General features: G+C 38.1%; 1 protein-coding gene across 1 annotated transcript in view; it reads left to right on the top strand.

The window, feature by feature from the left end:
- The window catches only part of ACBD5 (acyl-CoA binding domain containing 5), a 222,317-nt gene that overhangs the window by 123,454 nt on the left and 85,836 nt on the right, over positions 1–13,027 (top strand). The gene's annotated exons all lie outside the window — the stretch shown is intronic.

The raw sequence follows: 13,027 nt of genomic DNA, 5'->3' as shown, positions 1-13,027 counted from the left end.
TAGCACTTGTTGCATGCAGGTAGTCCTCGAGTTACAACAGTTTGTTTGGCGGCCATTTGAAGTTACTTTGAATGGCCATTAAATGAACCGTTGTAACTCGAGGACTACCTGTATATGACAAGTACTACATACACAGTTTACTCATAAAGAACACACATACACCAGAGAAAATGGCTTTCAAAGTTAGGAGGAAGAGCTGCTATCAAGGCATAGTCAGATAAAAGAGGTCCGAATGCAGACCAAGAAGGTAAGGTAATTTACTCAAGACATTTTAAGTAAATGTCTTATAAACAAGGGGAGCGAGAGATCGCTGCTTAATAACAATCCCTTGTTCCGGCTCTGTGAGCTCAACCCAGGGCACTGGTGACAAGTGTAATTCTGGCCCTGGGCTCAGGCTACTGCTACTCAATGCCAGGTCGGTGGTAAGTAAAGCTCTCCTCATCCGGGATTTGATTCCGGATGAGGAGGCCGACCTAGCATGCGTGACTGAAACCTGGCTCGGCCCAGAGGGAGGAGTTTCTCTCTCTGAAATCTGCCCAGACGGGTTTCAGATATGGCATCAGCCTCGACCCCAGGGAATGGGGGGAGGAGTGGCTATTATAGCCAGGGAGAGCCTTTGCCTGCGTAGACTCGTTGCTCCAGAGATTGCGGGTTGTAAGTCCCTCCTGGTGAAGTTGGGTTTAGGGGTTCAGGTGGGCTTGTTGCTCACGTATCTGCCTCCCAGCTGCGTGTCAACAGCCCTGCCTGTGCTGCTTGAGGAGGTAGCCGGGCTGGCAGTAGGGTTCCCCAGACTTATTGTCTTGGGGGACTTTAACCTACCGTCATTCGGCAAAACCTCTGGGCTAGCGCAGGAGTTCATGGCCACCATGACAGCCATGGACCTGACTCAAGTAGTACAGGGTCCGACTCACGAGGGGGGACACACACCCGACATAGTATTTCTCTCTGAACAATTGAATAATGGTCTGAGACTAAGGGGCTTAGAAGTGTTGCCTTTGTCATGGTCAGACCATTTTCTATTGCGGCTTGACTTCCTGGCTCCAATCCTTCCCTGCAGGGAGGCAGAACCAACTAGGTAGTTCCGCCCCAGACGCCTGATGGACCCAGAGGGCTTTCAGAGGGCATTTGGGGTTATTCCAGATGCACTCGTCCACAGTTCGACAGAGTCTCTTGCTGAGGCCTGGAACAAGGCTACAGTGGAGGCTCTTGACCGGATTGCGCCGTTGCGACCTCTCTGTGGCACTAGATTGGTGGCAATATATTCAGATCCAGTCCAGATTTCATAGAGATAGTAAGATATATATTTTTAATAAGAGTAAAAACCTTCTAGGTAATTTGTTAACTACAAATCAGAGTAAATTAATAGGGAAAGCATATAAATATATGATTGGATATAAAAATATAGATTTGACCCTAAAGGATAACATGATAAGCTGGTGTAAAAATATAGGTAGAGAAATTGATATAGAAACATGGGAAAATGTTTGGATCACAAACTGGAAAATGACAAAATCGGTCTCATTAAAAGAAAACCAAATTAAGATGTTTTATAGGTGGTATCTTCCACCAAATAGAATTGCCAAGATGTTTCCAAATACATCCCTACTATGTTGGAAATTCAAGAAATAGGCTCACATTATCATCAATGGTGGATTTGTAGTAAAGTTAAACTATATTGGAAAATGATAGAAAAAATGATAAAAGAAATAGTACTGCAAGAGATAGAAAACCCCCCGGAATTTTACTTATTTTGTATAACAAAGCAGAAATATAAGAAAGATATTCTCTATTTAGTTATTCACATTTTGACTGCGGCCAGGATAGTTTATGCGTAAAATTGGAAAGGGGAAAATATTCCCAAAGAAGAAGAGGTAATTAAGAAAATATTGGACTGTGCCAAGATGGATATGATGACAAGACGGTTAAATAATCAGGAGGAATCAGAATTTTATATTATTTGGAATAAGGTGTATATATGGATAAATAAGAAGAAAAATAAAATGTAAAACCCATGTTAGAATTATAAATATACTAAAATGATTTATCTTTTCTTTCCCCCCCCTTTCTTTGTATGAAAGTTTTTCATTGTAAGGTTGAGCAAAATTCTTCTTTTCATTTAAATTAATATGTTGACTTAAGGCATTAACAATGTATTTTTTTTTGTAAAAAAAATTGACTTCTACGACTTCTAAGAGGGGAAATTGCAACCCTTACTTTATGTTAAATGTTTGTGTGTATGTTTGTCAATTTTTATGAAAATAAATAACGTTTTATATATATAAAAAAAGAAATGTCGCGTTGAATAGTAGCAGATAAGCACTAAAACACAGAAATCCTTTATATTGCAAAGTGACCCCATATTGTGTGCAGAAATCCAGTTTCCAGAAATATATAATAGTCAGAGTCTTGATAGGAGAACAACAAGTGTTTCCCTAGTTTGTTTTCATCTGAGGAATGTTACAAAATATGTGACCGAGCAGACTTTATCCTATCTCAGATTTCATATTTCCTGTGTATGCTGCAAGCTCTGGACACATTAAATCAGTGTAGCTGATTTTCAAAGAAACAAAACAAAACTTTGGGGTCAGGAAATGGTTCTAATTCTGTCTGGAGTGATGTCCTAGCTAAAAGTTGAAATTTCTGTTTTACGAGTGCTAGGGGGAATTTCTCAACTTGACCGAGACAAGTCTTAGTCTGGGCTTGCAATCAATAGGGGATGGAGTAAAAGAGAAAGAATTATTGAGAAGAGGGAGAAAAATCGTATCTCCTCCTCCCCTCTCTTCTACTCAAAGGCAGTCCACAGTTAGACCAATTCAATATGTAAGGAACAATTTATGAACCTATAACATTTCCCATCTTTAGCAAAAAAACGAAGTGGAGCTGTCTGGACAAATCTCTTATTTCACCCACTTCAACTGCCCTCTTGCTGAGCTGAAAGGCAATGCACTAAACAGAAGGTTTGCTGAGATGAAAAAACAGCAGACTGGGAAATTATTTAACCACAGCACCTTGTTTACAAAGGCCAAGTCCCAGAGTTTGAACTAGAACATAAAATAAACTACATGACAAAGAAGCAAATTTTTCATTTAAGAACTACTTTTAAAATCAATACGGATCTGGACCCTAGATATTAAAAAAATATCTATAAGGCTTCTCTGTTAAAATCAGGAAAACTTTTTTTCTTGAATCCTGTTACGAGTATACTTGGGATTTTGCACTGATATCTGGTAATATAATCTTTAGTTTTGAGGTCTGATATTGAGATCATGATTTGGGTGCCCTACTAATATTTTGACCACATGGTCTAAAGATTTTGACAACATAAGATCCATACTAATCTGTATTCTTTTTCAAGAGAGGGGTGTAAACAGTAGGTATAAAAATCCTTTTCATCCATCCTGAATTAATCTCATTTAGTTTAGAAAATAGCAGTGTGTGGTACAATATTCTGCAACCTGGTACCTGCTAGATAAATTGCATCATAACTTCTTTTAAGCATGTAGCAAAAACTTTTATTGGGCTGAAATAAATCTATTTATTTTCCAACCCTTCCCCAGCCTCTTGTGGTATCACTTCATTGACATCAAGTATTTCTATGGTCCTTGGTGGCCAAAAATAAGAATCTTAAGATATTATTCATTTAGCGTATGATGATAAGATGAGAGAGAAATAAACATATATACATGGTCCATGTAATTATAAGTAAAATATCTATGTGGGTATGGCAATGGCCTCATAACTAATGTCCAACTCAGTTATCCAGGTGGTCGCTACTAATATTGCTTTATGCATATCTTCTAAGGAACCAGAGAACACACGCCATGGGCAATCTTACACAATATATTTAATACTCTGCATATCACCACCACAATCACAAGGGGATTCTTTCCATTCCCACTGATACTAGGCAGAGACATTTCTTCCAGTATTACGGTATTCTTAATTCTGTTGCATTTCGATGAGACAAAGCGACACAGGTTAAAACCAGATTGTTTGGTAAAAGGATCGCTAATGGTCAGGCCACAAGAAGGTACATTGGACCACTCCTCTCTCCAGACAATCCAAGGATTAATTTGGCTAGATATTAAGTGAATAGCTGTTTTGCAAGCTGGCCTAAAATGAACATCTAATATCAAAAAACGTCATCAAAAAATCACAACAAAGAATGTTCTTTCTGCACCAACTCAGGAAACTGAAACTGCCCAAGGAGCTGCTGATACAGCTCTACAGAGGAATCATTGAGTCTGTCATCTGCACCTCCATAACTTTCTGGTTTGGTTCTGCAACCCAACAAGATACCATGTTTCCACAAAAATAAGACAGGGGCTTATATTTTTTTAGCCCCCACTCCTATGCCACTGGCCTTATTATGGATGGCTTATTTTGGGGGGTGGGTGAAGGCGGGCTGGGTCATGAGCCATGTGTCCTACCTGACACTTTTACTTCTGTCGCAATCCTTGGTGTTGGGTCCAGGGGGACAGCCCATTCTAAAAGAAAATTCTCGCGAGTTCAGTCAAGCCAAAAGCAGAAGCAGCAGAAATCTTTTTTTATTTTTTCCAACTCCTACTCTTTGGCTGTTGTGGGAGAGGATTCCCTCTTTACCTGGCGCCTTATGCCTGTCCCAATTCTCTCCTTTGCCGCGTGCATGGACGCAAGAGCAATCGAGAGGCAGCTATGCACACATTCCGCAGGACTGGCTTGGCTGCCTATGGCAGCATTTTATTTATTTATTTATTTATTTATTTTTTCATTCATTCATTCATTCATTCATTCATTCATTCATTCATTCATTTAGTCCAATACACAATAAGAGTTTTAGTGTGTGTGTATGTATGTGTGTGTGTGTGTGTGTGTGTATATATATAAACACTTCATAAAATCACCATGTCAATCCTTCTAATAATTATGATTACACCAACCAATCAGATCACTGAAACATAATCACCCAATCTATTTGCTACATTCAAACCAAATCTCCACCCCCACACTATACACTAGGAAGAAATGACAGTTGCAAACATTCCATTTTACAACAGCACGAAGCTTGGAAACTTCAGCCTGATGATGGTGGATGTGATTTCACCGAAACGTCGCATAAACATGCAAAATATTACACAGGGCAAAACCCGAACTCAGAACAATCTACATACATATACCTGTGAAAATTTACGAAAACAAATATCTTACCTCTACGGGGAGGACACTTTCCTACTGACTAGGACCTATGAAAAACTTGAAGTCAGAAAAGCCTCCATCTTATGTGATCTCACATTCCTACGCAACTGCAGGGACAAAAGAATAATTCCCAAATACTTCCAACTAAAATTCCACCCAAAAACCCCAACCATTGAGAGGATCCTAAAAAGAACTGAATTAGCCCTAATCAGAAATGAACTCCACAAAAAAAGATTCATACTTGATGAAATCAACAAAAGTCTACTCTCTCTTCACCTTAAAATCAGCAACCAATTACACCCTATACTCTGGGATAAATTCAAACAAATATCAATCTGGAGAGCAGAAACCGAAACCCAATATAAGACAGACACACATAATAAAAAACTCCAAAAACTAGAAATACAGCAGAAACCCAGCCCTCCACAACAACTTATGACCAAAACAGTACATAACATATCAGACAGGATACTCACCACTACAGAAACCAATATTCTTTCAAAAGGATTCAATTTTGCAATAACTCCAAAACGCATCCCAACTGAAAACATCATATGTGGAATTGAAACAAATCTAAATAAAATAAACCCAGATACAGCCAACAAAATCAGACTTAAAGTCACTAATATTCTCTGCTCTAGTAAACCTCCTAAAAGCAACATACAAAAGGAGGAAAGAGATGCACTTATCAATTTGAAGAAAGACCATCATATAACCATCCTCCCAGCCGACAAAGGAAACTCCACAATAGTGATGAATACAGCAGACTACAAAGAAAAAATGACAACTCTACTACAAAACCCAGCCTACAAACTCCTAAGCACAGATCCTACCACCTACCTAGAAAAAACTACCAAATCCAAAATCAAGGCCTCTACCATCAGCGAAGAAATCCAGCAAAAAATCATCCCCAGAGAAAAATCTTCCATATGTCCAAAACTCTATGGCCTTCCAAAAATACACAAGGAAGGAATACCTCTCAGACCAATAGTCAGTTCTATAGGCTCCCCTCTACAAAACCTTGCCAAATTTTTAGCCAAATACCTTCAACCATATACAGAAACTATTACCTCATATGTTCAAAATTCATTCCACTTTATACAAATAATCAAAAAACAAAACCTACAACCCGATGACCTACTTGTGAGTTTTGATGTCGTGTCCCTTTTCACACAAATACCTATTAAAGAAGCCTTGACAGCTATCCAGGACAAACACAAACCCCCCAAATATATCCTAGACCTTACCAACCACTGCCTGACCAATACATACTTCATCTACAATGAACAAAGATATAAACAGATAGAGGGAGCCCCCATGGGATCACCTCTCTCACCGGTCATCGCCAACCTCTATATGGAATATTTAGAAAATAATGCATTAGAGCAATCCAAATACAAACCTAAACTTTGGCTGAGATATGTTGATGATACCTTTGTAATTTGGCCACATGGTAAGGAAAAACTAGACAATTTCCTCACACATCTTAACAGCCTACACCCCAAAATACAGTTTACTATGGAAACAGAAATCAATGATCAACTTCCCTTTCTAGATGTACTGGTCTATAAAAAAACCAATGGCAGCCTAGGACACACTATCTACCAAAAGAAAACCCATACCAACCGTTATCTAAATGCACACTCACACCACCACCCCGCACAAATCACCTCAGTGGCCAAAACTCTCATCACCAGAACCAAACGCTTAGCTGACCATGAGCACTTAAAAACTGAATTGAACAAACTCAAAGATGTATTAATTTCTAATGGATTCGAAGAGAAAACAATCACAAATCTAATCAAAAAAGAGACACCCCCCAAAAAACAAGATCAAGAACAGGACAATGGTACCACCATCCTCCCTTACATCAAGGGCACCACAGACAAAATTAGTAAAATCCTGCACAAACATAACATCAAAACTTCATTTTGCACCAACCAAAAAATATCTAATATCCTAAGGAGCCCCAAAGATAAAATCCAATTGGAATACCAAGGAATCTATGAAATCCCTTGCAAAACATGTGCAGCCACATACATTGGACAAACCAACCGAAGAGTAAGTGCACGCCTTGCAGAACATGTGAATGCAGTTAAAAAAGAAGATAAGACTTCCTCCCTTGTCCAGCACATTAAAAAAACAGGGCACAAAATTGACTTTGAAAAAACTAAATTACTTCACAAAACAGAGAATTTATATAGAAGAATTTCTCTAGAAGCCATAGAAATTGAAAGGAGCCCCCTTTGCATGAATAAAAGAGATGACACGTCCCGCCTACCAGAAATTTGGAAACCAGCCTTAAACAAAAAAAACACTTCATAAAAATCACCATTCAATCCTTCTAATAATTATGAATTTGGACTTTTGAAATTTGGAAACCAGCCTTAAACAAAAACACTTCGTAAAATCACCATGTCAATCCTTCTAATAATTATGATTACACCAACCAATCAGATCACTGAAACATAATCACCCAATCTATTTGCTACATTCAAACCAAATCTCCACCCCCACACTATACACTAGGAAGAAATGACAGTTGCAAACATTCCATTTTACAACAGCACGAAGCTTGGAAACTTCAGCCTGATGATGGTGGATGTGATTTCACCGAAACGTCGCATAAACATGCAAAATATTACACAGGGCAAAACCCGAACTCAGAACAATCTACACACACACACACACACACACACACACATATATATATATATGTCACATGTTTAAGCTGAATTTGAAAATTAAGGGAGACTAGGATAGATCTATAGATCTATTTCGGCCTTATTTTGGCCTCATCAGCTAGCCATACCCACTGGGACTTGAACCTGCAACCTTTGCCTTGTAAGGCAGAGAATTATCCTCTAGGCTACAGTATCCAATCCCTTCAGCTCTGTACCAGGGAAGGGTTACATTTTGTGTCGAATCACCCTGGTATATTGAAGGAACATCACAGCTCCTTTTTTTGCCTCTCGGCCCAACCCAGGGCCATTTCCAAGGCAGTTAATTTTTATTGATAGCCGACAATTCTATCTGTATGTGTCACATGTTTAAGCTGAATTTGAAAATTAAGGGAGACTAGGATAGATCTATTTCAACTGCATGTGTATATATATATGCACATAGTAAAATACATGATGAAGGTTATAGAGGAGATACTCATAGTAAAATATATAGAATAGAATAGAATAGAATTTTTATTGGCCAAGTGTGATCGGGCAAACAAGGAATTTGTCTTGGTGCATATGCTCTCAGCGTACATAAAATAAAATATACATTTGTCAAGAATCATGTGGTACAACACTTAATGATTGTCATAGGGGTCAAATAAGCAATGAAGAAGCAATATTAATAAAAATCTTAGGATATAAGCAACAAGTTACAGTCATATAGTCAACATGGGAGGAAATGGGTGATAGGAATGATGAGAAAAACTAGTAGAATAGAAGTGCAGATTTAGTAGGAAGTCTGACAGTGTTGAGGGAAAGAATAGAAAAGAAGGTATAGTAATAGAATACAGTATATCAATGAAAGAATAGAAGAAGAGATATAGGAATAGAAGAAAGGAATAGGAGATATAGGAGAGCAATAGGACAGGGGACGGAAGGCACTTTAGTGCACTTGTATTCGCCCCTTACTGACCTCTTAGGAATCTGGATAGGTCAACTATGGATAATCTAAGGGTAAAGTGTTGGGGGTTTGGGGATGACACTATGGAGTCCGGTAATGAGTTCCACGCTTCGACAACTCGGTTACTGAAGTCATATTTTTTACAGTCATGTTTGGAGCGGTTAATATTAAGTTTAAATCTGTTGTGTGCTCTTGTGTTGTTGTGGTTGAAGCTGAAGCAGTCGCCGACAGGCAGGACGTTGCAGCATATGATTTTGTGGGCAATACTTAGATTATGTTTAAGGCATCTTAGTTCTAAGCTTTCTAGGCCCAGGATTGAAAGTCTAGTCTTGTAGGGTATTCTATTTCGAGTGGAGGAGTGAAGGGCTCTTCTGGTGAAGTATCTTTGGACATTTTCAAGGGTGTTAATGTCTGAGATGCGATATGGGTTCCAAACAGATTGGCCAATCTTTTCAGTGTTAAATGCCATGGATATAGCAATGTCTCTCATTTTCACCGCTTAGCCTCTCTTGATCATCCTGCCCCTATCCCTCCCTCCCTACAAGTCGTCCCAATCCTGAAAGTCTCTAACCTGACTTGGCCTGTTCCTGCCCATATTCCTCCAAAGCCAATAAAGCCTCCCTCTCAATCTCAGTTGGCTCCAGTTCCAGCTTATCTTTCTTCACAGATTCAGGCTCTGACAGGGACATATTGTAAGAGACAACATTATTATTGCCTTATTGTCTCTTTCACAATTCGGTATTGCTAAATGTTTCAGCAATGTATAAGGTGTCCATTATTTCAGACAACATAATTATTGTTATTGTGCTCATGTAGAGCAATCAATTGGTAATTATATTCCTTGAAGAAAACAAGGTTAAGGTTAACATTGGAAGAAAAAATGCTTCAGAACATGTTACAAATCACTATATTAGCTATCCGTATTTTAACTCAATATGTATGTTTGTTATTTTTCCTATACTTATCCATCGGTTCTACAACATAAAATATTTTTTAAAAACTCAAATCAATATTCTATCTAGAAGAATAAAATAACAATTTTTGCAAGCTAATATTTTCCCTTCGCTTTCCAATCCTTTTTTTTCTTCAACAAAAAATATAAAATATCATCTCAAATAACTGAAATGAATCTGTTATTGTGCTTTGGTAATTTCCACTTAATTTACAGTGATTAGAGGAAATACACAGACACACACAGCTTCTCCAATACCTAAAGTCCCTCATACAACTAGTGTAATTTGCAAATTAAATCCCTCCAGAGGTCTTCACCATACAACTGGAAACTTAGAAACTATTCGAATTTACAATGGATCTTCTTTTAACTACTTACGACACAAATTCAAAATTAAGATGGCTGACCCCTCTATAGTCATGTGATTGCATTTGGGGCACTCAGCAATTGGTTCACACTTACAATTGTTTGCAGTACCTCTTAATCACATAACTCTGATTTATTATATTTTTTTTGCCAAAACATTTAAATATGTTAAAGGGTTAAATAAGGTTCAGGAGGAAAGTGTTTTTAATAGGAAAGTGAACACAAGAACAAGGGGACACAATCTGAAGTTAGTTGGGGGAAGGATCAAAAGCAACATGAGAAAATATTATTTTACTGAAAGAGTAGTAGATCCTTGGAACAAACTTCCAGCAGACGTGGTTGGTAAATCCACAGTAACTGAATTTAAACATGCCTGGGATAAACATATATGCATTGTAAGATAAAATACAGGAAATAGTATAAGGGCAGACTAGATGGACCATGAGGTCTTTTTCTGCCGTCAGTCTTCTATGTTTCTAAAACCAGTGTTTATTTCTGCAGTTTCCAGCAACTGGCTACAGAGGACATTACATTCAATTAATGACCAGAGCATTTACTTAATGACCATGATTCATTTAATGACTGCCACAAAAAAAGTTGTAAAACTGGATATAGTCATGGGGTGACTCTTTTAATGACTGGCATGATTTATGACCCTAATTCTAGGTTTAATTCTGGTTGTAAATCAAAGATTATCTGTATAAAATAAGAAAGATTTTTACCCACATTATCCTCTTCTGGAACATCTTCCAGTTGTGGTTATCTGGCTACCTGAACTCTGCAATGGAGAAATGAGTCATGTTTGACAACTAGATGTCTGGTTTTGGTCCTTTTGGGGTCCTGGTATAATTAAGAAATCTTAAAAGAGGGCAGTATAGCTAGATGTTTTCCTATTAGCTTTTTAAATAATTTCCAAAGTAAAATATGGTTTTTATTCATTTCCAAACCAAATATGGTTCTCCCAGTGAGGGACAGTTCCACATAGTTTTATTTATGTTTTGTTTTGATGCTTGAAACAGGCAGATTATGTGCAAAAATATCATGAAAGTAGCAGACACATCTGTCTTCCATTGTAGGATTTGGAATAACTGCAATGTTTCCTTTGGGGTGATATCATTTAAATGATCTTGGCTGATATAGAAGCTAACCAGTGTCAGCTGTGCTTAGCACTTGAATGAGGAATTACCTGCAAATTTCATCTTACTGGCTAGACTAGAAAGTCAGAAATACATTTTTAACGAGGCCAATGCAAACCACATTGACAACATTGCCAAGAAAATGGCATAGATAAAACCACCATGAGTCCATTTCAACTCAGAGGTACGTTTATCTTCCAGTTAGCTGAACATGTGTGGTCAGGTGATTTCTTATAATTATATACCCTCTCCAGGGATTATCTGTCCCTAAACGGTTTTCACGGCATGCCCATCGTTACAACTGTTTATTTATTTTGCTCCTTGGTTTCCTTTTTCCTTCAAAGTATTATAGATTTCTCAAGAGAGCTTGGTCTTCACATAATGTCCTCGGAAAGGGGCAGCGTAGAAATGAAGTCAATCAATCAATCAATCAATCAATCAATCAAGTATTCAAAATATGATAATCTGAATCTGGTCATATGACTTGAGTGAGAATTTGAGACTGACAGGTTCTATGATCTTTTTGTTTTCTAACACCAAGTTCAAAAGCGTCAATATTCTATCTATTTTATTCTTCAAAGACTGTCGTTTGTTCCATTGAATATCAAAGGAAAATCAATGCCTGTATGATTCCAATTGTTTTCATGTGTAGACACATCATGGCATCAAACACCTTTTCCAAGTACGTATAATTAGTTACAAACTGAACATCTTGGGACTTCTAGGCAACATTTCGGTGAAGCTGGTTAGGAACTGGACGCACCTGGAAGACACTACAGGTTGTTGTAACATAAAGGGAAGCCAATAAAAAAGTATATTGTATTTTCTCCTGCTTAATACTGTAACTTCAAATAAATTTACCCCAAAGATGAAAAAACAGCTATGCACTCCTATAGAAAAAGTGCAACATTAGTATGACACAAGCCAATTTCTTAAAACGTTTCAAATCTTCAGTATTCTTCAAATATGCTAGTACAGTAATACATTCCACGATGACAGACGAACCTGGAAATTAGGAAGTCCAATGCAAGTGGGGTTCAACAAAGGGGGCAACTTCTAAGTCCAGAACAAGCTTACATTCCGTAGAACACACATTAAATGCAACAAATTTACTCTAGCCCATCCCGAAGGTGCTTTGTTTCAAAAGGCAACGGGATTTTAATTTTGTTTATTTATTTATTTGTCAAACATGTATAGAATAGTAGTTTGAATAAACGTAAGTAAAAAGTAATGATAAAAATGACAATAGGACAGGGGCAGTAGGCACAATGGTGCACTTATGCACGGCCCTTACAGACCTCTTAGAAACGGGGAGAGGTCAACTGTAGGACAATCTAAGGTTAAAGTTTTGGGGGTTTGGGTATTTTCTTTGGTTTTGCTTAAAGGCCTTTTGCTTCCCGTCCAAAAAGCTTCATCGGAATGGATGAAGCTTCCGGGATGAGAAGGGAAACGTCTTCAAGCAAAAAAGAAAAAGAAAAACCAAGTTACTTTTTTTGAAGCAAAGCATCTTTGGAGCAACCGTGACCTGGATGACTGAGAATCTTCACAGACGTACAACCCTAACTAAGAAGTGACGAAACCGTCAGGCGGTAGCTTTAGTTTATGTACGTAACAGCAGGTCTTGCTACAACAGCCTGATGACTGGTTGCTAAATTTGCAGCCAAGCCCGCCTTCAACTACGCCACCCTGGTTAAACACTCCTCCCCCCGCCTGTTTCAACAAGCAAAGCAACCGCTCCCTGGCTGTCCCACCTCAGGTACGATGTGCG

This window comes from Erythrolamprus reginae, chromosome Z (genome assembly GCF_031021105.1).
Source record: "Erythrolamprus reginae isolate rEryReg1 chromosome Z, rEryReg1.hap1, whole genome shotgun sequence".
Taxonomy (NCBI): domain Eukaryota; kingdom Metazoa; phylum Chordata; class Lepidosauria; order Squamata; family Dipsadidae; genus Erythrolamprus; species Erythrolamprus reginae.
Note: the sequence above shows the minus strand (reverse complement) of the source record. Positions and strands in the feature narration are given on the sequence as shown.